Genomic DNA, 26,986 nt, shown 5'->3' on the forward strand with positions numbered 1-26,986 from the left:
AAGTGGAACTGAGCGACAATAAAATACTTATATTATATTAAATTAAATCAAACACGATGAGTTCATAAAATCCAACCAAACATTTATCAAAATAATATTTATTCTTAATTTTTTCTTGTTGTTAATGAATCCATTCAAAAGACCTAAGCCAACAATATGTTTGCCTGTCTCAATACTTTATGACTTCCCTTCCACAGCTCTTTAGTCCCTATTGAAAATGTAAATCAATAAAAACAAGTCACAAAGATATAGTTTGAGTTTTAACATAAATGTGTGAAATAGAAGTGGATGTATACAGAGCAGCAGGGGGGTGTACTGTGGACTCATTCATGTGTTTTTTTTAACAGTGTGTAGTTTAATAGTTCCTGCACGACAAAGAGTACTGTATCACAGAGGAATAAAATAATTTGAACTGAATCAATTTGTTGTTAGTTTTGATCTTTGTAATATGTTGATGGAAATAAAAACATTATCCTCGACCGTGTCGTGAACTTTGTTCAGTCATTCAGAAATGATTTCTTTCTTCCTGGGATTGTTTTAAATTCAAACAGTTAGAAGTAAAACTATCCCTCTTCTTCCTGAGTTCCCCTCAGTCACCTCTCCTCATCCCTGAATCCCAGTTTGAAAAACGTCTGTAAACGAAGAGAACTAATTGAATCCACAAGCGTTCCTGTTCGTCGGTCCGTGAGTGTGTGCCGCCATTTTGTCTTTCTCTCGCAACAGTTCACGACCCTCACCTCTGAACCACCGCGTCTCAGAGGTAACTGAGGCCAACCCGAGGATTAATCCCCCAAAATGGCTCCCTCGCCGAGCTGTTTATCCACTGACGTTTTATTAAAAGAGGTTTCCTAACCTGAATGAATACTGTTTCACTGGCAAACACAGACAGACCCAATTAATCAAAGCCTTGTGTGTGTGTGTGTGCATGTGCGTGTCAGATTTCAGGCCGCACACCTCACGAGTGTGTTTTCACACAGCCCAGTGTTTCTTTAACCTCTCCTAGACTCCACGAGGCCTCACCAGAAAAGGAATCACAACAGACTTAGGTTACACATGTCCTACAGGGTGTGTGTCTGTATATGTATATGTGTGTGTGTAGGCCTGCATGCCTGTGGGTGTGTGTGTTCTGCAAGAGCCTCAATTTAAACAAGGATTAGCTCTATATTATCCTTTCATCAATTTTCTGACGGATCCCCAAATATGTACGAAATCAAATCGGGACAAGTGGCGCCCTGTGCGGATGTTTGGCTGGTAAAGCCCCTTCTACCTGAGCGGGTCCGGGGCTGTTGAACTTTCACTCAACAAGGGACGACACCCCACCCCTGCCCACACACACACACACACACCCAAACGCCCTCTTTAAGTCATTACAATAATCCCCCTCAGTCAGGATCTGGGAGCAGAGGAGGGACTCTTCGAACTTTCGATTAAACCAGACGCTGGCTCACTGCAGCTCAAACAAGAGCCCGCAGCAGACCACCACTGGCGCTGAAGAAGAAAAAAAAACACATAGAAGGAGAAAAAACACATGGGGCCATGCGGGAGTCTGCACAAACACACACACACACACACACACACACACACACACACACACACACACACACACGCAGGAACGTGTGTGCTGCATCAGTTATTCTTCCTGAAATATACGTATCAGTTCAAAGCTGCAGCAGAAGCTAAAGCTGAACAGTGAGCGTGCATAATAGCATTTCCATACTGTGTCTCACAGATGCATATTCACAATGCACACACACACACAACACACACACACACACACACACACACACACACACACACACACACACACACACACACACACACAATAAACAGTTCTTTATATCTCCCCCGTTCAAATCAATTTGTTTACGGTCGGCTGCCAATGGGACCAAATCTAACTGTTTCCCCTTGAATACATTAGACGGCGAGTGAGGTTGGGAGGTGATAATGACTTCCCCTGCTGCTCTCCCTCTCTTCTCCTCTCCTCGTCCTCTCTTCACCCCACCACCCCCCCACCACCCTCCCTCTTCCCACCCCCTTGTCTCGCTCCATCTCCACTCATCTGCATCTGTGACTCAGATGGGGATTTTGACTTGTACTCGACTGATTGAAGCCGAACAGACTCCATCTCCCCTCTCACTTCTGCGTCTCCTCGGTCCCGGGCACAGAACTGCTTAGTCAAAGCGCGGCTGTCTTCATTGCCCCCCTCTCTCTCTCTCTCTCTCTCTCTCTGTCTTTCTCTCTCTCACTCTCTCAGTCCTCCACTCCTCTGAAGGAAAAGACCCTTCCTCCCTCAGGCCAGGACGCTGCAGCTGCATACATGTGGGCTGTGCGGGGAATAGCTGATGGCCAAGAAAACCGGACACGTCTTTTCATCCCTCAGAAAAACTGCTTTCACTCCATTAGTTTGTTTTTGTACATTTTCATGAAGAAACTTATTTCTTGACTAGAGACGAGGGTCCTGCACCGGGTTTTGCGCCAGGTTTGGCGGGTACCCAACGGGTAACCTGCAAAACAGTTGAAACATAATAACAAATTCAAAGGTATGGGTAAAATATTAAATAAACCACACAGGGCAGAAGTTAATCAGAAATCAGAAGTGATGTGCAGGATTTATTATGACACCACCTTCGACCACTCATATAACTGAGCATCAAAATGGATCACATGAAGACAAAAGTAGCCGGTGGTGAATACGCTCTCAGTGGCTTTGCTGCTTGTAAAAACAGCCTCAATGTTTTCGACAGCCACGAGTTTAGCATGTCGTCGCCGAGGAAACACATTGACGGCTGTAGGAGCGCAGGTGCTGCTCCATACTTGTCCAAGAACACAACTCCACCAGCATAACGAGAGGACACGAGAGGCCATAACCCATGTGATGTTTCTGACTGTGTATGTAGCATGTGTGTTTAATCACAGGTGAAGGGTCGGGTCGCGGGATTTGACTCGGTGATAATTGTGCATCACAGGTCGGGTTCAATACGGAGCTTTTGTATGGGAGCGGGCCTGCAAAGTGGACTGTGCACAGTTTGATTACACAGGAAAGACTCAGCTCTTTCCAGGAGCTTTGAGAGAATCAGATCCGTGCTAAAGATTCTGCTGAAGAACTAATCCCCAAATGAACAAACACATATGTGATTATTAGATATAAATCAAGAATATCAAAAACTGAGCACATGAGGTTGTGAGCTGTGGCAGTAAACAGTGAACCAGCTGATGCCAATAAGCTACTGTAAGTCCTCCATCAGCGCTGTGTGTCAAACAAGATGCCGAGCTGAAAGAATTTCAGGCAGGGTGTCAAAGTTTGAAGACAGAGGTGCAATTGAGTGACGTCCATTTCTTTGTGTTGGACCACGTTCATTGGATCGTCTACAGAACTGTATTCTTACCAGGATTAAAACAACATTCAGGTCATTCATGGAAAGCCACGCTAATCAGGAGATTTTGAGCTTGAGTGGCCTAATCCACTTATTAAAGGCTGGTGATTGTGTATTTATGTTATTGTCAACAAATCCCGAGGAAAGACCAAAACCAACAATGTGCTCTAGTCTTCAGACACATTTCAGCTTCTCGTTCAGCGTCTGCGGCAGTGAGCCTTCAACTCTCTGTTCCTTATTGAAATAGTAAATCTTTAAAAACAGGTCACGTACACAAACGTCGATATTTGAAAAAGGTAAAGCAACTGTGGGCCCTGTACTTTCCAGCAGCCATCACTCAGTCAGTAGTAAACAATGTATTTGCTGGGCTTTATTTCCAGTGGTGGATTAATGCACCATATGCATTTAGTGATGACAGTGGAGAGGTGTTGACTCAAAAGAAAAACCTTTATTTCTTGTAATGGTAGAACTTGGCACTGAGTGAAACAGTGTGGCTCACTAACACTTTTCCCTGAGATTTGTTGAGAGTGACATATAAGCAGCGGTGTCAATCTATAGCCCCTTTTCCACTGGTCAAGAAATCCCACTAACACCGACTAACATGTGTTTTTTGTCTGAAATGGGAATGGACACAATCAACATTCACTCCCAGATCAAATGACTCTGCAGCAGACTCAAGTTTAAGTGGCTCCAGCTCCGATTGGCTGTGATAAAAATATGACCTCCTGGGATGACCGTGTGTTTTTCTTCTTCTTCTTCTTTGTTTAAGCAGTCCAGATGCTGGCGCTACCCTTTTTGTGCACAACACTGTAACTTCCGGGCATTGTTTTCTTTCTTTCGCATTGTGAAACACTGGCAAGACAGCGAGGTGAGAGAGCTTCCCAGTTTACGGCCCATTCGTGACGTCGAACGTGACTCGCTGGAGAAACAAAACAGAGAGGTGCACTCTTCTACAATCTATCTACCTGCGTAAACCTGCTAATTTTAGGTATATGAAAACAATGATGAGCAACCGTGCACCAGTGGTTAATATTGGTGACGTATTTGACACATTTCTACCATATCGACATCATTTTAACATTTCTAAGGATTTTTTTTTTTTTTTTTTTCATTTTATGTACAGGAAATGATTTCACGGGCAGGGAAGGCCCCGAGTCTTAAAATCTGAGGGCAAGCAAATAGAGAAGGAGGGAGAGAAAGAGAGAGAAGGAGAGAGAGGGAGATTGAAAGAGACAGAGAGGACTTATTGTACCAGTGTTAGCAGATGTACAGCAGTGGGATGTGTGACCAAAGCTCTGTCAAGCCTGCGGGTATCAACACAATGGGGACAGACTGTCATCCCCCCTGGCTATTAATATTACATTACTGTCACTTCAGACCAATCTCTCAGTTAAAGAGTGAATGTGTGTGTCCGTGTGGCTCTATGTGTGTGTGTGTGTGTGTGTGTGTGTGTGTGTGTGTGTGTGGCGTGTGCAAATAGAAAAATAGAGTTAAATTCGCAGCTAAGGCCAGATTACTCTTTGATCCATTATGCAGGGAGGTAGGAGCTGGGCCTCAGTAAATGAGTGTTGAATTATGTAAAGCGGCGAGTGCGTGAGAGGGGACACCTTCACGGAGAGGTGACTATCAGAGGTGGAGATCAGGTAGGACACGACGGCGATGATGACATGGATCGGCCGGTGAGGTCATGTCTGACTCTCAGGAAAGCCCAACAACACCAGGAAGCATCATCTGGCTCACATGTGGATCTGGTTTAATGCTGGATTACTGCCTGTCGCAGCTCTTACACACACTGTTTGTGTTTCTCAGTCGTCTTTGTTCTGTCCTCTGTGCGCTCAGTGTTTTATTGTTTGGTTGTGTGTCTGCAGCTTGAATACTATTTCTGTTATTCATTAGGGTTAGGGTTAGGAACTTTGGAAGGCAAATACTGATATCAATCAAATTGAATCCCCCCTCAGGAATTTGTGCTGTTGTCCAATTTCTGACTTTTATCACTCTCATTTTAACATTTGATTATAATCTCTCTTTGTTTTACTCGAGCCTTTTCACTCTCAAAAAGAATCTGAAAGAGCAGTTATCTCATTGGAGACAGACTGAAAGACAAACTTAATGCTGGACTGAGGACCCGAGGTTGGAAAGCGCTTATACGGTATTTATTTAGTCTGAAAGTTCACAAACAGAAAAACCACACCCATGACCTTTGATTGGTCGCTTTGATCTTCTAACCTGCTTCTTTGCGGCAGAATCATCAAACAAAGTATATAGAGCGAGCCGCTTCCAGAATGTACATAACACAAGTAAATAGGGCATAAACCACGTGTGACATAGGGTTTTTGGGGCCGACAGCAGTGATAGATATGATCCAGGAAGTTTACAATTGCTACAGAAAAATGTAGACACAATACAGAAGTGATTAAACCACACAGCCAATGAAAGGTCATGGTCAGTGTTCAAAGTGACCAATCGAAGGAGGTGTGGAGAGGAAAAGAAGCGAAACACATTTATCGAAATGCATCTGCTTTTTAATTTACCTTCATTCATATAAAGATAGCTGTTCATGTCATCTGGACCTATAACATCTAAAAGAAAAACGTACTTACTTAAGAACTAATACTGCTCAGAAGATTCATTAAAACCTTTCATCTTGTAAACACTACAGTGGCTGAAACTCTTGGCAAATGAGCATCATCATGTTTGGCGACAGAAAAAAACTTAAGCTGCTTTCAGACATTCACTAAACTCCTAAACCTTTTCCTGAAATTATGAGAGAATGCACATGTCCAAGTCAGTTGCCCCCTGCCAGTTTCCTGGTAAAATGTCCGGTAAATGTTTGTGTGAGCCCATGTGAGAATACAGCAGGAAAATGTTGGCAGAATTCACAGCGAGCGAGTGGCAGGTTGTGAAGGACACAAAACTGTAAGAATGCAAATATCTAAGGATGAAAAAGAGAAGAAGATGTCAACTTGGAAAGACAACGAGGTCCTGCTTCTTCTCATGTGAAAGACAAAGTCTGGAGAACGTTCGGACCCAAGTTTCAGGACATTCTCCGGAGCTCATGCCTGGAAACGGCTTTATACAGCACCTTTAATGAAAATCAGCCATCATAAATGTTAATAAACATCTGTTCAACAGAACAACAGAGCCGGGATACCTCTTCAAGGTAAACATAGATTACACTATGGAGGAACAGAATGACAATATTGGGTAGAGAAAACAGTGACATAATGTATATGAAGAATATGGATATGTTGAGCAACTTTAATATAGGATTGGGCTTGTTCCTGTGTAAATAAATAGATGTTCTGCCATATATGACCTGACCTGGCGCAAGTTGTGCGGAATTGCTGTCAATCTGCTTTAATGATACTGATGTGTCAAAACTAAAAGAGGAAAAATGCAAGAATTTCGACACAAGGTGCTTTAAAAACTTGTTCGACTTCCAAAAGGAGTCTCACGAATCCTTTAAAAATGACATTACAGCAGACGCAACTTTTCAGGAAAACTTGCAACAGATAAGCACACACACGCACACGCACACGCACACACACACACACACACACACACACACACACACACACACACACACACACACACACACACACACACACACACACACACACACACACACACACACACACACACACACACACACACACACACTCTGAGCTTTGTGTGGAATATGGCTGGAATGTGAGTTCGTCAACACAGCATGTGGAAGGGAAGAGGAGGCAGCAGCCTGCCAGAGTGTTGTTATTCAGGTCTACACGCCTCGGCATCTGTGTCAGCTAATGAGAGAGACTCAGCTCTGTTTCATCTAGTCTCCCCGGACCAGGAATTAGCATCTCCAAAGACAGACGCAGCAAGAGGGACGGAGGGAGGGATGGAAAAAGAGAGGGAGAGCCACAGAGAAATGGAGGGAGAGAGAGGGAAAAACGAACGCAGAAAAAAAAAAGTGTGATCGACAGGAAAAAAAAGGGGGGTGGTGGGTAGTGAGGGGGGGTGGGGGGTGGGTTACTGGCTGCCTAGACAGGGAGGTGAATATAAACACAAACTCTGTGTCTCACTGTCCCTCACACACATGCTGCAGCATATTGACAAGGCAGAGTTAAGTGAGGTGGCGGAGTGTGAGACAGCCCTTAATAGGTCCCTGATGGACCCCCGAGATGAGAGGCCAGCCACTCGACACAGAGGGAGAGGGTGGGTTGGGAGGAGGGTCACAGGTCATAGGTCGTCCGATCATTACACCTCCCCAATCCACCTCCACCTCCGCCATCCGTTCCTCTCCCACTTGACTGCACAGCGACTAATGATTATTAACACGTTAAAACACTTAAGGAGCGCTGGGAGCGAATGAGCCCCAGAGAGAGACGAAGATGAGAGGAGAGGAGGGAGAGGAAGGGAGAGAGGGAGGTATGGTAATGATGTGCTTGCGCCTGATTTGCCGGATAGATATCACTAATCACCTCATCCCTATGGTGACACCACTGGGACACACACTCGTACACACACTCTCACTAATGCCGGCTGTACTTTCACACAGAAACACTGATATCAACCTAATAAATATTTCTCTTTTGCATTAGACTCTTTTTTGCGCGGTGCATATTTAAAAGGCGTGCCGTTTGTGTGTGTGTGCAAGCTTCTGTGTGAAGTGCATTTGATCTAATTGTGTGCACACGTGCACATTCTCGCCCGTGCACGCCTTTGTGTATTTCTGCACCCCGAATTTTAGCTCTCCTGTGCATGAGCATCCGTGCAGCAGGTTTCTGTGTACACAAGTGTGTGTGCGGAGCAGCGGGGAGCCCTCTCATCTGTGCTTAGCCCAGTAAATGGTGAGTGATTGTAGGGTTTGATGTCGAGTGATTCAGCTGGGAGCTCGTCTGCCTGCGTCGAGCCCCACTGCTCATAATCTCGTGCAGCGAGGAGCTTCACAACTCGGAAAACTGGAGCCGGCGGAAATATTTCACAGCCACCGAATGTGAACTCGAAACCAAAGAAACCACCCACAAAAGTTTCCCTGAAGGGATGGTACCCTTCAGCGACGCTAAATGGGCTAATGAGACAGGAGAGAGAATAGAGAGTGGGGAACAGAGAAAAATGACGAGAAGCTGCGAGTCTATGTTGAATATTTAACGGCTAGAAAACAAAGATTGCAGTGAAATCCCTGTCTCTGAGGGAGCCACTTCTAGCATCTTCACCTCTAATAGTTTGCGATGGGGTCAGACAGTTAACCAAATTAATCGTATACCAACAGCGAGAATCCACTGATCCAAGTTACTTTACGTTTTATGATTCTCAGCCAACAATGATGCACCACAGTCCAAAAAGAAGTGATCTTACTGTAACAATCCAGAGAAATAAATCAGACACAAGGGAGAAAATGAGTTGAGTTATTATCAAACTAATTGTGACAATTAATGGTTTGTCCCGCCAAGTTTGTTAAATAAAACCTGATCCTTTTCAAAATCTGGCTCCAAGTTTTTTAAACTGCCTCCCTGATCTTTGATTTATTCTCTGAAGGCCTGTTCACATCAGAGCCAAATTCATCCGTGAAGCTCGGTCACATGGGGACAACTGTCAGGGCCATTTGGTTTAACCCAACGCTCCTGGTGGGCCGATACGCTAGCCAGCCAACGCTAGCAATAATCAGTCAATAGCTTTGAGAGATCTCTGTTTTTTTTTCTGTTTTCTCTTCACAGCATTGTTTATTTCTCTTCAGCGAGCTTACCGTTCCTCTTTCCTTCTTCCACAACAGGTTATACTCTAACAGATGGGGTAACATAAAACTGATGGTGGTATATGACTAATAATCAACAAAAAAACGTTATTTTCCCACTGCAAAATAAATGGAATGTGCTTCGACAAATCTTTACATTGATTGACATGGCCGGTCGCTTCTTGTACTTGTCTTTATCTTTCCATTTATTACCTATGCCGCTTGTCCTTTGAGGGTCGCAGGGGAAGTGGAGCCAAGCAGCGAGAGGCGGGGTTCACCCTGGACAGCTCGCCGGTGTATTGGAAGGCCTGGTTTATTTTTATTGTTTGTGTTGTCTCATTTATTTACTTTGCTTGTCTAATTGTCATTTCCTGCACTTCCAGTTACTTAAATTGTTACCTTCACCTCATTAGCCACGTACAGTATTCTTCCTTTATGGCCGTTTCATTTCAGTTGTGTTTACATTCATTGTATGCCTGTGCCACAGCACCTTAGGAAATGAGGGTTCTTATTCTCATTGTGTCTAATGAGGTTTGAAATGAGCAGATTTACAAGTTAAACTAATACTAATAGATGAACTAATCCGCTGGAATAAAAACTGAAAGGGAAATCTTCTTCGTTTTAAAAGCGGGTGTGACTGAGCTTTCATGTTTAGTTTACTTAGTGCTCACACACAAACTGACGCAGCTTCCTGGGTTTGAAACTCAATTTTTAATTTGCTTTCACAATGAAGTATTTGGACCATTGTAGGTTAAAAATAGAGGAGGCAGGTAGGATTTTATTTTGAGTCATAAATTTATGAGAAATATTAGAAATTATTTGTATAGCCCATATTCACAAATCACAATTTGTCTCCTGGGCTTAACAAGATGCAACATCCTCTCTCCTTTACCCTCAACAAGAGTAAGGAAAAACTACCAAAAAAAACCTTTTAACAGGGGAAAAAAAACGTAGAAACCTCAGAGAGAGACACATGAGAGGGATCCCTCTCTCAGGACGGACAGACGTGCAATAGATACCACGTGTAACTGAGAACACTGTAAAATGAAAGAAACAATTGTGGAGAAAGACTGAGTCACAACCATTGAAAGGTTGGATCAACCTCGTCACATCATGGGCACCACGGTTTACTTTATGCAGTGTCCTTGCATATGTCATTGTGTTGTAGCTCGAGGTGCACAAAACCTGTCACCTCATCGTAAATGATTTTCTTCTGAAAAGGCAGAATTCACGGCAGCGGCCACGTTTATATGGACAGCTATATTCTTGCATATTCAGAATAAAGACTTTATTTTGATTATGGTGTTAACATGCAAATATAATCCATTCATATTGCTGTGTACATGTGACAGAGCAGAGTCTGATTATGACTCATGTCCTTCACGTACCTCCGACATTATTCCGCCAATTTTAAAACCCTGACCTGAAATAATTTGTTGTACGATGCTACCGTTTACCCTTTTGGATGTTTAAAAAAACTACAATTCTTTCTTATTTTTCCATCTTGTTTCCAAGGTCATGTGTCGTCAAGCAGTTGGTAACTACCGTACGTGAATGTTGCAAAATGCTGTGAAAACTCCAACACGACGTTATAATGAGATTAAGACGAATAATTTCGACCTAATGTTACTATAAAGTCAGAATAAGTCACATGTCAGATTTAATTATTGCTTATTCCGACTAAGGTAATGAAAAATTCTGTCTAGTGACTTCATCTGGTTAATATTGGAATATTGGAATATTGGTGTCCGTATTTAAACGTATTCATTGTCTCTTCAAAGTATGCTCATGATGATATGGGGATTCTGCCCAAAAATCACAATTATTGCTAAATTTGAATTAATTGAATTTTTTTTCAATCATGTCAGAATATTCAGATTGGTCTACATGCATTAGAGAGGGGTTTATGTGGGGAGGTTTTGAGGGTTCAGTATATTAAGACCTCTGTATTGAATGGCAAATTGAGCCGTATTTGACTTATGGGTCACCTCTCCATCTGTCAAAGATTGTAACATTCAGCATTTCAGGGCTGACATGAAGCATTTCATCTGTGTGTGTGTGTGTGTGTGTGTGTGTGTGTGTGTGTGTGTGTGTGTGTGTGTGTGTGTGTGTGTGTGTGTTATTGTGTGTGTGTCCCAGGGGTGTATTGTGTCGGTGGGGGTCAGCTGAGCGGCTGCTGGGGGAGGATCCGCCAGTGAAGTGGTCAAGCAGCCCCAGATGGGTTTCTAATAGTCCTAATCCAACAGGTCAGCGTGCTGGGCTCTGCCTCGCCGTCGCCCCTCACAAACCTGGGTTTCCTCTCCTTCTGTCTCCTCTCGCTCTCTTTCAACTCCCCTCTGCTTATCTAACCCCCCCCCAGCCCTCGCTATCTCCCCCTCTCCTGTCTTGCTCTGCCTGTCTTTCCAGAAAAGCAGCAAGAAGCTAATGAGGCTTGGCTGGCGTTTATCCAGCCTTCTATCCCATTGTGCTTGTGTGTGTGTGTGTGTAAGCAATCTCCAGCCTTTATTACAATATGTCTGCATTAAAATAAATATTAACGATAATTGCTTTGTTGCTTTAATAGGCAAATTTATACAGGATTTCAGCAGAGTTGTGGGGGGGGGGTGGGGGAAGCAGAGGTCGATGGGAAAACAGCTCTGCAGAGACAGGTAGTCATGGGCGGTTGGAAATGGGGATTCCGAGGTGGATATTTAGGGACGGAAGCAGGTTTTCCGCCCCATTAAAAGGTTTCCAGTGCAGGGAAAATTTGCTGCACCTTGGATGAGACGGTCCTGTTATCTCTCTGCGGAACAGACAGATGGGAAATCATTCCCGCTTCTCCCTGTGTCCGTGAAGCACCTGCCTGTTTTCCATACAGAGGGACCCATTCTGAGAAACAAACACTAAACAGCCTCCTGGCACACGCTTTGATGCTGAAATCTACCTTCTCCCAACCTGAGAATATTCCTAATGCATCATTAACTCCCATTGTTGGAACTCTGCAGACAGATCGAGCTAATGAGACACATTTCAGAGAGTAGCTTTGAAAAAAAAAAAAAAAACGTTATTTTTTTTTCTTCTTTTTTTGCAGTTTGACAGACCACTGCGGCAGTGGTTCACATTTGATATAATTTACAGAGAGCGGCGCAGGATAGGTGGGAAGGAGCCGAGGAATCACATGCGACGATGCTGCGAGGTTAGAGACGGAGAGGAGACCTGTCACACACACCGTCGTAGCAGTCATTAGTGCTAAGTGACAGTTTCTGGTGGCCCTCAGCCGGGGAAGCAGAGGAGAGAGAGAGAGAGAGAGTGTGTCAGGGGAGGCGAGACAGCGGGATGTAATGCATTATATCAACAACAGGTTCACTCCAACACCCAGCCAACCTGACAGTGTTAATATTGCAGGATTATTATTCAGCCGGGCTGAGCCGAAGGTGTGATGACCTGAGCAGGTGACGGGACTAATTAACCACCGTTTGACCCTGCCCGCCTCAGACAGCTGCTCCGTGTGCGACTGTGTGTGTGTGTGAGTGTGCATTCACTGACAGCTTAAGAAATCATTTTTATTCCTCCACTAGTGAGGATGAAGTAATGTGTGTGTGTGTGTGTGTGTGTGTGTGTGTGGTTGTGTGTGGTTATGTGTGTGTGTGTGTCTGTGTGTGTGTGTATCCACCTGTCCGTCAAATGTTTCAGTCATCATATTTCAGGTGGTATCCCACACATGACTTGATTTGCATAGGAAACAAATTAAATGGTCTCACAGCTGTTGGCAGAAATAATGGATTTTGGAGACTATGGGTCTAAGATTGAGGATGAAGTCAGGTGTTAAGAGGTAACACTGCAGTGTGCAGTCAATCAGTCAGAGGGACGTGTGCATGAAAGGAGCTTTTTGATTGAATGTATTGAAGTCTGTGTGGGAGTGTGCTGGTTGGCTGCTGATGTACTGTAACCTGTAAATATTATACTGTGTGGTGCCGCACCAGAGTGACGCTGCGCCACTGTTTCCTTCTACTAGTGAGGAAACATTCGCTGTTTGCATCATGCAGCTGAAATTGTTCGCTTCCTTTTTTCGAAGCGCTTGAGGATCCAATAATTACTAAATGCGAGAGCCAATTAAACACATGGGATCGTCAGACATTTAAGGTGTCTTGATGGATTCGCAGGCTCAACTCTTGCTTTGAGAAACACGTTAGCAAACATTCCTCCTTAAAAGTTGCCAGTGGCTGCTAACATCCTTGAAGCGACAGAGAGAAATTAATTATTTTTTCTATCGGCCTTTACATTAAATAATATCCGAGATTTGAAAGTCGTAATATTCGGAGAAAAAAGTCACAATGTTACGAGAATAAACTCATAATTTTAGGCTACGTGTCATTTAAGAGGGGGAATATCAAAATACTTGCTTTTACTATTCATAAAATGCAGAATTTAGCTGTACAACAGCTGTTAGCAGAGACAACAGGGTCAGCAACGCTTGTAATTGATTATGCATGTTGTGTTCTGCACGGGTAGACTGTCGCTACCTGAAATAGAAGCCTGATGAATCAGTGAAGGCTACGTCGTGACTGAAAAGACCTGATTAGTAAGAGGTTGTGTGAGTGTCATCGTTTCCAAATATCTAAATATATTCTGCCTGTCTAGACTAAAACAGTGCACACAGTGCAGTTTTTCAACTTTAACAACTTTTTAGCGGTTCTAAAATTCCAGAGTAGCATGGACACCAGGTGTTTTTGCATCAAAATGTGTGTTTTCAAACGAAAACATCGGAGCCTGAGTGGATCCCTTTCCTGCAGCACAGAGCAGGGGAAGGTTCAACTCTTACACTGAGGATACAGCTGGAGCTGTGGCTCTGCCCCCTCACCTGACACTGGAGCTGTGGGGAACACGGTGGTCTCTCTCTCATCTGATGCTAACTCCCTCATCTCTAATGTATTCTTCCTGTCGATCACTGTCTTTACAGTCAGGCAGGCCTCATTTATCCTTGTCCTCCTCGCTGTTGCCTTCTCCCTGACTGACTCAGTGTGGCTGTGTGGCTATAACATCTCAGAAAAACAGTCTGGCTGTACATTTTTGACCAGAATATTTTGTACCACATTTCAAACCCAATTTTTTTTGTGTGTGAAATATTAATTATTCTGATTCTGAAAAATCTGTACATTTTACCTGCATTTAAGTTGAAATCTCAAATATAACCATTATTGGTGCAAACTAACGTCAGTCTTTTTCTTTTCCCTTTTGTGTTTTTAATGGGGAGTAGGGCCCCACATGTTAAATGGCCCCCCATATGCTTAAGGCTGCCACAATGCCTGCTGGAAAAGAAGGCGTTTTTTATTGATGAGCTTCACCTCTGCCTGCACTCCAGCTTCTCCTCGTAGGTTTCAGATGTTTGATTTTCAATTCATCTGCACAAGTCGGTAAATTAAAACATTCAAACCAAAAAGGTACATTCACTTATTAATGCCATTCTAATTACAACATGCTACATCCATGGTGGTCCAACTTCCTGTCCAACCTACTGCAGATACTTTGCTCAATAAATGTTTCCCTCTACGTTTGGACCTCTTGTCCACACACAAAAGGCATTTCACGTTGCTAAAATTAGATTTTTTACACATTTATCCATGTAAAGCAAAATGTTTGGGAAACTATAAGGTCATAGCGTACTTTGAAATGGCAACAACAATGGCGGCTATATCTCGGTTACTCTACGTTTGGTTAGCACTAATTACAAGTTTTCAGCCAAAGTTAGCATCATTGTGCCACATTACCGGCATTCACATCTGTCGTCATTGCCCAATATTACCAGCGATGTTCTCTGGTATTTGAAGGATCATTGATGTTGAATTATATCGCCACCTACTGGCCTGGCATGCATGTTTGTTTGTAGTTATTTTTGTGTTCTTGTTTGGACGGAAATATTTTATAAACCAGAGGGGAAAGAGTTTGTTCAAAAAATATCCACAGTAGTGTAGACAAAGCCTCAAACCATTTTAGTTGACTGTTGCATTATTGTCATCATGATGAATGTTGACGAAGTAGCTATAGGAAAACTTGTCACAGTAGTAACAGGGGCTATTAAGTGAAACACATTTATTTCCCCTACAACTCTGGTAAATATCACAATGTGAGTGATGGTCATACATCTACAGGCAGGTGGCAATCACATTTGACTGTGCTCTGCAAATTCAGAAGAGCTCCATGAGTCTGTTACGTTCATTTACATATTCCAGTTTTCTACAGAAACAAGCAGCTGAATTAAACAGTTATATTTAAGGGCCTGCAGAACTCAAAAGTAAATTGAATTAAGTGAGAGAGAAATACAACCACCGGAGTATAGTTAATATAAATATAAATATAAACATCAGCACATAACATGCCAAAGACAAAGGGCTTGTTCACATTAATTCAAACTAGTGCAGTGTCTGTTCTAAACCTGTCTGTTTGCACTGGACTGGTATTTTTGTGGTGATGCTGGTTGCAGCTTTCTCTCTGAAACTTTAAAAGTGACCTGCGGTAATTGAGCCGCGGCAAATAAAGACCTGCTGCAGGACTTAGTCCACAGAACCCCTGAAGCTGCTCCGCCGCTGCTGCACAAAGAGCTGTTCACCTGTTTATTCAAAGTTCAGTGACGCTCAATTATCGTCGTGCATGGTGAAGGCGCTGTCACTTACGTTGATGAGCACCAGTCGGCACTACAGAGCGCTGGTCGCCTGTTCATTCATATATTCTCAATATCGAACGTACCGTGTGTCCAAATTGCATCAAGTTCAACCCTGCACCTCCTCTGGCCCTCAACAACACACATGCCAAGTATATAAGAGGAACGGTTCTCGAGATATGAGCTTGACATTCAGACACACAGAGATTTCTGGAATTAGTAGATATACATCGTATTATTGACATGATTTCACACTTTGTCCACTTTTTAGAGAGCCGACAAAGTGGTTACTGATTGGTCCAAAAGGGAACAGACCCACTAATGGGGTACTGGAGTTTGAGCAGCTACCTGTAAGAGGAACCAAAGCAGCCTCACACAGCCCATTGAATTCTTGTGGGCCCCGTGTGGGCTGCACACTTTAATCTTTAATGACATGGTGATGATAGATCGCTCTTGACCTCCAAGGTTTGCACACACACACGCACGCACGTACGCACGGACACACACACACACACACACACACACACCTTAAATCTCTGCAGCGCCTTTAGTCCAGTCATCCGTCGTGTCTTTTAACTTCTCAGCGTTCCTACAGACTGGTAACTTCCCCGGTTCAACTTCTCAACAATAGGCAGGTGCTTCCCAGCGCTGGGGAAAGCTGGCCCGCCATTGTCCCCGCTGAAAGCCCAGTTATTCATTGCCCGTGAGTTAAAGAGCTGACCCCGGTGTAACACTGAAGGAGCCGGCTATCAACACTGGGGCCCTTTGTCTGGCCCTGCCTCGTCTCTGATCACCCTGTAATGAAGTGAGAGTTCTGTCGAAAATTTACAGCCTTTCGCCCCTCTCCTCCCTTTCAACCCCCTCTCTGCCTTGTCTTCATTTTTAGTGCTCTCTTTCTCCGCAGACATCATTTTAAAGGGTTCTCCTCCCACTAGAGCCCCTTATACAACAACAATGATGACAATATGAGATGGGCCATTAATTCCCTCTCAATGGATCCCAGTTGTTTTCCCCTCTTCTCCTGTCGTCCCTCCCTGCTCCTGCTTGCTGTGTTTTGTTCGCCTTCTCCAGCTCTATAGGGATGGGTGATGTGGTTTCTTCCTCCCATAGGGGGTCCAACTGACATACACACACACATACATACACACACACACACACACACACACACACACACACACATACATGCTCGCACACAGACACGTGCACGAGTAGGCAAGAGTCCTAAATGAATCACCTCCTACTGTTCCCATAATGGGGAGTTAAACGCTCTAAATGCTTTACGACATTTAATCATTACCTCACACAGGCAGTCTTCCCCACACACACACACACACACACACACACACACACACACACACACACACACACACAGACACACACACACAAACTGTTGCCTCAAACACAGCCCTTATCTGTGAGAAAATACATTCAGGACCTATGCAAAAACTGTTCCAGGATCCGAGCGGCAGCCAAACATTTTTGGTCTGGTTAATGTCTTATTTTTTCCCCTCAAAATATTTCCTCAATCTGAAATTGAACTGCGGATGGACCTGCTGTAATAAATCCTCTCCTTGAAGTGTGTGTGTGTCTCTGTGTGTGTGTGATATCCCAGGGTAAATTGTTTCCTCCAGGCTTTGAGAGGTGGGCATTCAACAGCCTGCCAAAAGAGCTATAGGCGATAATTAAATGATTCCATGCTTGAAAGGAGAAAGAAACAGAGACAGAGAGCGAGAGCGAGAGAAGAGAGGAGAGAGAGCGATACTGAGACGGCAAAGGATGGAGGAGAGAGAGGGAGAGCTGGACAGAGTGTGAGGAAGGGAAAGGGGAACACACAGAGACAGATAGATTTAGAAAGAGGAGGGTTTTTATTTGCCACAGTGTGGGATAGTATCACACTCCGTGGGCCAACACTCAGCGGATCCAACCCAGTGCCTGAAGCCAGCTTGGAGATAAAGAAACATCATTAATCAGCCATGCTGGAGGAGTCTAAATCAGAATGGCTCCTGTCAAATGCCAAACCAACACGTTTCATTCCAAACCCCCTCTTCTCTTTTACCTTTATTTCTGCTGTCTTGTTCTGCAGCATCCTGCTTCAAATCACCATGTTTTGACTTTTTTTTTCAAACGCAGACCCAGCACAGCCACAGTCATCTACAGCAGGTCTGCATCGGAGCAGCTGGGTGTTCAATGCCTTGCTCAGGGGCAGTACAGCAGCCGATGCTCACTTCCATTTGACTTACAACTTTAAGCCACAATTTTAGTAAATCTGTTTCCGCCACCAGTGAGCAGTAGTTTATTAAATTTGCTGTTGCTTCATCGGCAGTATAGACCGCGTCGGCCAAAGCGATATGATACAGTCTGATCTTCTTTTTGTATCATCAGCTTGTTTCGCCCAGACAGCCGTCGCCCAGTAACGGAGCTATGGACGTTAGTTTTTTGTGTACCGTTAGCTGTGTAATGTTAGGTGTTCGGTTGAGTACTTACACTAAAAACTGTTTGTCGTAGAAGCGCAATGAATCATGGGATATTTTAGGCCGGTAAGGATCCACCCGGTGGAGCCTCCGTTGCTCGGGAGTGGAAAGGAGGAGCCTTGAAATTGGGACAATCAAGTTGCGCCGCCGTGATGCAATCGGTCTACGAGTGCAGCCTCCGAAGGATGTGGCCCCTGAACTGAGACACAGTGATAGTCACCCTCATTCGCTTCCTGATTCAGTCACAACTCCACTAGCAGCGGTTTTACTGTTCCACCTCATCATCGGAAGAAAAGTAATGAATCCCTCAGTTTACTTTTCACCATCGTTTCTTCTTGTTAATAGTATTTTCTGTAACAAAGCAACCAACTGCAGAGTAGACAATCCGAAAATCTTGTTTACACACACATGCCCAGTGTACGTGAATGGTCATGTGATAAAGGTTTTCACTTGTGTTATCATGGATGCGGATTATTAGTGATGCAGAGCAATAACGCTCATGTGGATGGAGATCGTTTAGTTTTAAATCGAGGATGTATTAGTATGGATGTAGACTCAGACTCCACAGACCCTGTGGTGTGGCGCAGGCTCTTTGTTAAAGCTGTGATAACCTTGACGACATCATCATCATCATCTTCAGTTTTTAACAAAGCTCCTCCAGAGCCACAGATGATATTATACAACTGATTCTCCTCGGGATAAACAAACCGATGTTGTGGTCAAATCTGTGGAGTTTCCATTTAATTTGACTGGATTTACTAAATAATTGGACAAATTCATCATTTGTGTGATATTAAAATAAAATGTATTTAAATTCAGTGTTTTTGTGTTTTGAATAATTAGTCAGACAAGCTATATGAAGTTGACAGCTTGGTCTTGACCACACAAAGAAACCCTGTCTCCAGTGTCCAACCTTGTATTGTGGAAATATTATATACATATATAAAATAGAATTGCACGTGTGACTAATTCAATTTGGGCATATGTGGCTTTTGGACAGTGCACACAGAGAAAGGCACATCATCTTTAGAATTTGATATACAATATTTCACAGGTTAAGTCTAATATTTCAAGTCTTAAGTTACATCATCGCCTCTTTCTCCATTTCCCTCCCCTCTCTCCACCTCCCATTCAATAAGCGATCCAGCGGTTGAGTGTTTGCTCATTTACATCTCTTAAACTGTCACTCACACACACACACACACACACACACACACACACATTGTTGCTGCATATGCCGATTTTTCAAGACTCACAGGATTCAGTTCTCATCACTTGACACCCGCTGTTGCTCAGGTTTCAATGCTCAAACAGAAAAAAAACCTTTCTCCCATTCCCTGTCTCTTATTCTCTCTCTCGCTCTGACAGTAGGTGTTGCATACTAATGTGTGTGTGTGTGTGTCTCAGGGGGGTGAGATGAGGAAGTCCTCTCCCATTACTCAGTGCCCACCAGCTGGGCAGGGGCAAGGGCTTCAGCAGCCAGACAGATGGTACTGTCACCCCCTGCTCACAGACACACACACACACGCACAGACACACACACACACACACACACACACACACACACACAATAGTGTATTAGTGAGGAGGAAGTCATTAGCTGGGAAAACCACAAGATTCCTTATTGAACGGGGGGAAGAAAAGGGGTGAGGGTGAGATGTAAAGAGGGAGGAAAAAGGGGAGAGAGACAGAGAGGGTGGGGGAGAGAGAGAGAGAGAGAGCTAGATAGAGAGCTAGAGAGGGGGGGGGGGGGGGTTTATCCCGAAACTCAGTTCTGCTGAGGCAATCTGTCATGGTTGAAGTAATTGCCCTCGTCTTGCGTGAATGAAGTGATCTGTCATCGCCCACTGCATTACTGACTTAAGAACTGCTCTGACACACACACACACATACACACACACACACACACACACACACACACACACACACACACACACACACACACACACACACACACACACACACACACACACACACACACACACAGGCGCACGTTCAGAAAGCCGTGACCCTCATGAACGCTCCAGCTCAGACGCACGCAGCTGTGACATCTTGAATAAACCACCCATCCAAAAATTTCGGCAGAGGGGAAGAAAGAAAAAAAAAAGACACATGGCCAGCCTCTCTGCTTCCTTTCGCTCGCTCATAATCACTCTTTGTCTGTGCAAAGAAAGAGTGCGAGTGTTGCCCAGAGAAAAGTGGCCGATTGCCGCACTGTTTTATCAGTAAGAGTAGAGTGGGCCAGGGTCTCATTAGGTCAACATCCCCTGGTCCTGTTTTGCAGCTTATGTGGTGTGTGGTTGATACACTGGGTTGAATGGGAAAACAAAGGGGGGAGGGGAGGTATAATTGCTCTTTAGCTGCAGCTATCAGACTAATATTTGTCTACGTGGTGAAAGGAGACATTAGTCACATTGATTAGGACTCATTATTGGAGTGTGGGGAGGTGGGCTGGGCTCATGGGCTGCACATGTTTGAAGAAAGCTGAGCATTAGCGTGCACTGAGTGAGAGTGACGAAATATGGAAAAGAAATATCAATTTCAGGCTTATATTTTCACACAAATTTCAATCTTTGAACGCAAAGAATATTGAAAAAGTCAAATATAAACACAAAATGATGTATAGTTTTCACACAGATGCTTTTAGACATGCACTGAACTCCAGATTATTAACTGAAATTATTCAGAGGGGCTGTATGAGAACGCAAATGTCGGAGTCAGTTGCTATGGACATTCTCCGGATTCACTGCGGCCAGCCCCCTAGTAAAAACTCCTGTTAACGTCCTAATCAGCTAACGAGAGAACACAGAAAGAGATCCTGTGACTGAGTGGGCTTGTTGATGACATTTATATGATTGACACAAAAATGAAAAAACAAGAATTCTAATTATATAAGGATGAAAAAAGAGGTGCCACACACGTAGAAGACACTAACTGGTGTAACTAATACTAACGAAGACGTCATGAGAGCTTTTGGTGATAAGTGCCGACGCCAGTGTCAAAAACGTGACTTTGCAGCTGATAATTCATACAGTCATGTCCTGCCTCTGCTCGCTGTGCCACTCACCTGCATGCTCCAGATATTGCTGTTGTTGTGAACACATATGTGTGGTGAATCTTCTTTTCATATATGGAAGGCAAACTCTGGAGAAAGTCTGGACCACATTGTGCGGACATTTTCTGGAGCTCCTGTCTGAAAATGGTTTGAAACTAATCAAATTTGCCGACGACACCACATCAGTTGTGTCACGTGGAATGGTTTTGTTGGCTCTTGTGCATTGCTTCGGCCACACATACCCGCCCTGTCAGTGCTAGGAAAGCAAAAGGAAATGCTACAGAATACCTTTTCCATCCCTCTGCTTACCATGGATCAAAATCAGCTCTCCTAAATTTCTTGGCAGTAACTGTTAACTCCAGCTTACTGAAGTGGGAGTGAATTACAAAGGCAATTCTTACCACGGCACATTGGAGACAAGAGAGTTTTTCTTAAAGGGATCGTTCGCTCCCAAAAATGAAAATTCACTCATTATCTACTCGCCACTATGCCGATGGAGGGGTGGGTGAAGTGCTTGAGTCCACAAAACAGCGTTGCAGCCAAATCCAATATGGCAACCACATCTTCAAACATAAAAAAAACAACAGAAAGAACACATAAAATGCCTCCATACTGCTCCTGGGGTGTCATACAAGTGTGCGTAAGCCCTGACATTCATATTCAACTCGAAACCGCGTCATTTACACAATGTTTTTAGCCTAAATGTCGGCAGATATTCTTCTCATAGTTACTGCTACAGTTCTCGCGAGTTCTCGCAATACTCACGAGAACTGCAGTAGCGAACTATCCCTTTAAGGCTATTGTGGACGTTTGATGTTTTTTAAAAAAGACACTGATATTTCCTTTTCCATTGCAGGGATGAATTCAGACTAGTTTATGCCTCTCTTGCCCCATCAGTCAGCTGGGATTGGCTCCAGCCCACGGTCCCCGCTGACTCTCAGGGATGAGCGGGCACAGTTTATGGATGAATGGATCAATATGTAACTAAAGACCATAGACAGTTCGAATAAAGACCGAAAGTAGGGAGTTAAAGTTAAAAAATCAAAGAATGTCTTTTGTCTAATCTGCACTACAGCCAAAGTGTGAATCAACCATTCGGTTTGGTTTGGGAGCAGAAACTTTCTCAAGGTTCCGCTGGCTTCATTGCAACCGATCAATCTTCCTATCTAACATCTGTATTTTCCAAACCTTAACCTCAGATTAATTTATACCCTTCATCTTTTCCTTGTCTTAACAGCAACATAGTTGGAATGGACAGATTCTGGACACAGGTTTTGCAGATTTGTCCAATATTAATATTCTTTTCTGGCTGGCAGAAGTAAAGCTAGTATTGGGGGAAACACTTATTATTTATCTTAGCATGAAAGGGATCTTATTTACACAGCTTTAGTCAAAATGGAAATAACCAATGCAACAGTCCTGCACTACAGAGAGGTGTGGATTCAACTTTATGGAAATTTTTTACAGAGTTTTATGTTAAATTGCATATATTATACAGGTTTTACTGTGTCCTACCATCCTGTACATACAGTACCTTAAATCACAAGCGCACCCCCACATGCACAGAGACTCTCCACCTCCTCCATCACCTCGGCACATGCACACTCACACAAACAGACGTTCAAATAGACATACAGTCTGTCATATTTGCGGCTGGCAAATAAGCACTGAGAGGCTGTTAAAGCCGGCAAGCTGAGTAAACCAGAGACAAGCGTGTGCTTAATGAACTGGGCTGCCTCCCAGCACAACATCTCATCATCACTTGGACTTAAACAAACCACTCAGCTGCTAATTGGCCGAGCCGCATGGAGCCGCTGTGAGGAATGTATGCTCCCCACCTCCACTGTTGCTTCTCAAAGGCTTGACAGACAGCAGCAAGACAGGCTCTGTTATTGAGTCTTTGCACTGATCTGTGACAGTCTGGCCTTCTGTCGGCTGTGTACATCCATACGTGCACTGAGTCACTCCGTACACTCGCGTGTTTCCACTGTAATTTGTGCTGAAGCTTTTTTTTACATCCCCTCACTCTCTAAGAGTATTTTAATATGTTTCAATTGCTGAAATTGTCGGCGCGTAGAATTTGAGGCTACACTTTGCACTTGTCAATCAAACAGCAGCCATTGTTGTGCCATCTCTCTCGTGAATTTTCATAAGATTTAGTGTAAAGTTCTGCAAGTACGCCGCTGTTTTCCCTCTTCCGTTCGGCTGCAGCGGCCATCGGCGCTAATGTTCTTCTTCTTCTGCTCCGAACAAATAAAGCCCATCGCTTCCTGTGTGCCCGAGGATTTCGATCAGGAAACCGCGACCAGACACCAGGTGCTCAGATTATCGAGTGCAAAGATTCATAAACTGAGAATAAACCGAGTTATATTATTGGCAAACAAACATTTATTCATGTAAAATGTTGCAGATTATGCCTTGATTCCAATCCCTGGCCCAGCAGAACCATCTCAGTAATGTTATATTTTTTATCTTATTTCTATTTTATACTTTTTTACATTTTATAAATACGCATCTAAATTGTAATATGTTTAAATAATAATTTGACTCATAGAAGAATGTTGGGGGGTCTGACTGAGTGTTTCTGTAAATCCAAGAACAAATTACGGTCAAACAATGGCTACTTGTGCAGCGAGCAATTCTCCAACTACATCTTTTTTTTTCGGAGGCAGATATTTCTGCTCCGGGTCAGACCAACCTCATCGCAGGGTGGAGATGTTTCCAGCGAGTGTAGGGTTTAGGAGGAAGTTGATAGAGCTTAAGAGCAGGAAACACACCCAAGTGACTCGTGGTCAAATCCTGAAAGTAAACGGAGAAATGGCAGCACATCTCTGCAGTTAGTTCAAGTTCATGTATCTGTTTGCTTTGACTGTCCCTCATGTTTATTCAGGTAGTGTGCAAATAGTTATGACAAGGATATGGATATCGAGGGTGGATTTCAGTGCTGATGATAATGATACTTTTTTAATGAAGCTGATTATGAGCCGGTGGTTTGTGCTGATATTCAATGTCAGAGCATTTTCATTCCAAATATTGGCCCCTAATAACAATAAATTTGTAATTTGTAATAATTACAAGACAATTTCTGATTTAATCTAAGTAAATAAGTGTAATTATACTGATGTGTGTTTAAAAAACAGGATTTATACTTTATTTGCAGATCATCATTGGTTAGGAGCCACACTAAAAGCCAGCCTTACTTAGAGTGTAACTTCAAGTTTTGGGTGAAGAATCTCTCCAGTAGAAATTCATAAAATACCTTGAGAATGCATTGCTGGGTGGCAAAAATATTTTTTTTTTACAATTAACATGTGAAACGCAAACTTACAAATACAAATTTTATGGAAACGTTAAACCATACTTTGTCTCATTGTGCTTTCTTTGAGCATGAGCATTTAGATCATATTGTGAGAGTAGAATCACTGCAGGTGGAACAACTGTCATGGTGTGTGTGTGTGTGTGTGTGTGTGTGTGCTCCTGTGTGTGCATGTGCGTGTGCATGTGGCTTAATCACATCTTCACTGCCGTCATCGTAGCAAGTGATAACACTGGCATTGACTGTATTGACAGGTCAGTAATGGCTTGTTTAATTCATTCCATTTACATTTCATACCACTGTATCTACATAGTCAAACTGTCACCAGCCGAGCATGCAGCATTATCTACGAAATATAATAAGTATGAAGCCTATGTAAAAAAATACTACAATAACCATTACATGAACTACAAGCTTCAGTTTCAGCTGGATTAAAGAGACCCACGCCACCTCCCTCTCACCAGCAGTTAATGGGTGATTAAGCCCTGTTGCAGACAGTGGGCCACAGGGAGCCAATTGATCTGACCCTCGACCCTCACTCTGATGGAAGGGGGAGGCTGGAGGTCAGGCCTGTAAGGGATACCCTCTTTATCCCTCTGCCTGAACAGGAGCTCAAAGCTGGCGGAGGCACCCAACCAGGATCCATGGCTCTCCGGGGCCCCCCCACCAACGGCATCACATTCATATGGTCAATATGAGCCAAAGAGCAAACACCTTGGTGCTCTGTGGCCCCCGTGATGCTTTGACCTGAGTATCTTTGATTTTCCCAAGGGTAACTCGCTTGCTCTTTGATTGGCTCCAATTGGATGAGCCCCGCATGTGAAAACACACACTTACACAATAACTGCTATTTGTGACGAGTCGGGATACGATCCTAACTTCTTCATCTTTGTGATCCCTGACAGTCATGAAGTGAAGATTGAGCTGATCCTTCTCTCAGTGAAAGACTTGTAAGGGATTTTCCGAGGAGAGGACTTTGTAATGCCACTTCTCTTTGAGGTATCCAATGAAGTCAGCACTATTGCATTAAGCTTACTGGTCTTCCTAAGGGCACCTTTTCATCACAACCCACACACACACACACACCCCATCCCTCACACTCCCCCTTTTAAGTTGAGGTATTGTCTTTAACAGCATTATAACGGTATCATTCCGCTCCCACTGTGAACAACAAAGACAAGAAACGCCAAATCCTAGAACACAGCAATCTGAGTGTATGTGTGTGCGTGGGTATGTGTGTGTGTGCTCTTTAAAGCAATGCTAATGGGCCCAAAGAAGCATTAAAGTGACCCCTACTGTAACAAAAGAGTTAATAATCCGTTTAGAAAACAATCAGATCCGCGGCCATGAGAAAAGCCCCCTGCTAAGTCTTTCTGTAAGGAGGAGGAGGTGGGAATTCACCTTTTTTTCAGTCAGCAATCTTGTTGAACATCGCTTGTTTTCATCGTTCTCTCTGCGGGGAATGATGGAACTGTATTTAACGGCAGCTCTACAGTCACAGTCGGCAGGAAAAAAAAGAGAAATCACAGCTGAGTTTCACATGGGCCATTTTGAGCAATTCAAAGTGACCCTTGCTGGAGGTCAGGGTTTGTTATCTGCCCCATCCACTGTAAATGAGTCCCATTGGACTTCTAAAGGAGCTATTAACAAACAAACGCTGGCGCGCCCGTTAATTGCTAATGATAGGCTCTTTGTCTTGTGTTTCCCCTGCAGGTCAAAATGTTCCGCTAACAGGATCCATCTCCAGGCAAGAGGCTGTCAGGTCACACCGCCGCAGATATAATAGGTGATATAAGCCATTAAGACTTCGGATGACATCTCCCGCGCTGCATGTCAGATATCATGGTGATTAAAAAAGTGAAACTGAGTGATAAAATAAGTACAAGCTCAGTGTGAGGGATCACAAAACTTTGCAGCTGAATGTATTACCTCAGGCTGGCAGCCTTATCTGTTATGCATCAGAGTGATCCATGTGTTTTAACATCAGGTCAGGGCTGAATCTATCACTGCTTATCTTTGCTGTCAAGTAGGTGAGGACAGGCCATTTTATTTCTTTGTCTCTCTGCTGCTTATTCTTCCTTTCCTCCCTCTGGTCTCAACACAATCTCAACATCCAGGAAAACGATCACAAAGCTTTAGAATTTATTTTGCAAAAAAATACCAGAGTGAGGATGTGTGACAGTGAAGTGAGATAATTTTGATTCTTATCTGTTCTTATCAACTGTCATTTACTTTGACAGCGGTGAAGTGGCCAGATTCGATTTGATTAGATCTGCTAAGTTCTCCAGGAAATTAACAGTTGTATCAGGAAAGCACTTGAAACGCTAGAGCCGGTTTCTTACATGAACTCCAGAGAATGTCCGCACAATTGGGTCAGGACTTTTTCACACATTCTCTGCTCAGCCGTGTTCACAACA

General features: G+C 43.6%; 1 long non-coding RNA gene across 1 annotated transcript; it reads left to right on the forward strand.

The window, feature by feature from the left end:
* The first annotated feature begins 9,953 nt into the window (after positions 1–9,953).
* On the forward strand, positions 9,954–26,767 carry LOC117770487. Its single transcript, XR_004615399.1, has 3 exons — positions 9,954–10,129; positions 15,003–15,010; positions 26,757–26,767. It is a non-coding gene; the product is annotated as an uncharacterized LOC117770487 (long non-coding RNA).
* Positions 26,768–26,986: the final 219 nt, after the last annotated feature.

The sequence above is a fragment of the Hippoglossus hippoglossus genome, chromosome 11 (genome assembly GCF_009819705.1).
Source record: "Hippoglossus hippoglossus isolate fHipHip1 chromosome 11, fHipHip1.pri, whole genome shotgun sequence".
NCBI lineage: Eukaryota > Metazoa > Chordata > Actinopteri > Pleuronectiformes > Pleuronectidae > Hippoglossus > Hippoglossus hippoglossus.